The following is a 2,345-nucleotide window of genomic DNA, read 5'->3' as shown; positions in this document are numbered from 1 at the left end:
GAGACCCTTCCGGGATCATTTCTGGATGGTTTTCGGGATCGGTCCGGGATTACGCCGGGGTAATTTCGGGACTTTTTCGGGACTATTTTGGGATCATTTTGGGACCCTTCCGGGATCATTTCTGTATAGTTTACGGGATCCGTCCGGGATCCCGTCGGGGTTATTTTGGAACATTTTCGGGACTATTCCGGAATCATTTCGGGACTATTTCGCGATCATTTGGGGACCCTTCCGGCATCATTTCTGGATGGTTTTCGGGATCCGTGCGGGATCTCGTCGGGGTCATATGGGGACTTTTTCGGGATCATTTGAGGGCTCTTCCGGCATCATTTCTGGATGGTTTTCGGGATCCGTCCGGGATATCGTCGGGGTCATTTGGGGACTTTTTCGGGATCATTTGGGGGCTCTTCAGGCATCATTTCTGGATGGTTTTCGGGATCCGTCCGGGATCCCGTCGGGGTCATTTCGGGACTTTTTCGCGACTAATACGGGATCATTTGGGAACCCTTTCGGCATCATTTCTGGATGGTTTTCGGGATCCGTCCGGGATCCCGTCGGGGTCATTTCGGGACTTTTTCGCGACTAATACGGGATCATTTGGGAACCCTTTCGGCATCATTTCTGGATGGTTTTCGGGATCCGTCCGGGATCCCGTCGGGGTCATTTCGGGACTTTTTCGCGACTAATACGGGATCATTTGGGAACCCATTCGGCATCATTTCTGGATGGTTTTCGGGATTCGTCCGGGATCCCATTAGGGTAATTTCGGGACTATTAGGGGATCATTTGGGAACCTTTCCGGCATCATTTCTGGATAATTTTCGGGATCCGTCCGGGATGCCGACGAGGTCATTTCGGGGCTATTTCGGGATCATTTGGGATACCTACCGGCATCATTTCTGGATGGTTTTTGGGATTCGGTCGGGATCCCGTCGTGGTCCTTTCGGGACTTTTTTCGACTAATACGGGATCATTTGCGGACCCTTTCGGTTGGTTTTCGGGATCCGTCCGAGATCTCGTCGGGGTCATTTGGGGACTTTTTCGGGATCATTTTGGGGCTCATCCGGCATCATTTCTGGATGGTTTTCGGGATCCGTCCGGGATCCCGTCGGGGTCATTTCGGGACTTTTTCGCGACTAATACGGGATCATTTGGGAACCCTTTCGGCATCATTTCTGGATGGTTTTCGGGATCCGTCCGGGATCCCGTCGGGGTCATTTAGGGACTTTTTCGCGACTAATACGGGATCATTTGGGAACCCTTTCGGCATCATTTCTAGATGGTTTTCGGGATCCGTCCCGGGATCCCATTAGGGTAATTTCGGGACTATTAGGGGATCATTTGGGAACCTTTCCGGCATCATTTCTGGATAATTTTCGGGATCCGTCCGGGATGCCGACGAGGTCATTTCGGGACTATTTCGGGATCATTTGGGATACCTACCGGCATCATTTCTGGATGGTTTTTGGGATTCGTCCGGGATCCCGTCGTGGTCCTTTCGGGACTTTTTTCGACTAATACGGGATCATTTGCGGACCCTTTCGGCATCATTTCTGGATAGTTGTCGGGATCCCGTCACGGTCATATCGGGACTATTAAGGGATCATTTGAGGACCTTTCCGGCATCATTTCTGTATTGTTTTCGGAATCCTTTCGGGATCCCGTCAGGGTCATTTTGGGACTTTTTTGGGGCTAATACGGGATCATTTGGGGATCCTCTAGGGGTCGTTTCGTGACTTTTTCTGTTTTATTTCGGGATCATTTGGGGACCCTTCCGGCATAATTTCTTGATGGTTTGCCGGATCCATCAGGGTCATTTCGGGACCATTTTGGGATCATTTGGGGACCCTTCCGAGATCATTTCTGGATCCGTCCGGGATGCCGTAGGAGCCATTTCGGGATTTTTTGTTACTTTTCCGGGATAGCTTTTGGACCCTTCCGGGATCATTTCTGGATCTGTGCGGGATCCCATCTGGGTCATTTCCGGACTATTTCGGGATCATTTTGGGATCCTTCCGGAATCATTTCTGTATGGTTTTCGCGATCCGTCGTTGATTCCCTCGGAGCCATTTCGGAATCTTTCTGGAGTATGTCGGGGTCATTTGGGGACTTTTTCGGGATCATTTGGGGCTCTTCCGGCATCATTTCTGGATGGTTTTCGGGATCCGTGCGGGATCTCGTCGGGGTCATTTGGGGACTTTTTCGGGATCATTTGGGGGCTCTTCCGGCATCATTTCTGGATGGTTTTCGGGATCCGTCCGGGATATCGTCGGGGTCATTTGGGGACTTTTTCGGGATCATTTGGGGGCTCTTCCGGCATCATTTCTGGATGGTTTTCGGGATCC

The sequence above is a fragment of the Eurosta solidaginis genome, chromosome 4, assembly GCF_040869045.1.
Source record: "Eurosta solidaginis isolate ZX-2024a chromosome 4, ASM4086904v1, whole genome shotgun sequence".
NCBI classification, from domain to species: domain Eukaryota; kingdom Metazoa; phylum Arthropoda; class Insecta; order Diptera; family Tephritidae; genus Eurosta; species Eurosta solidaginis.
Note: the sequence above shows the minus strand (reverse complement) of the source record.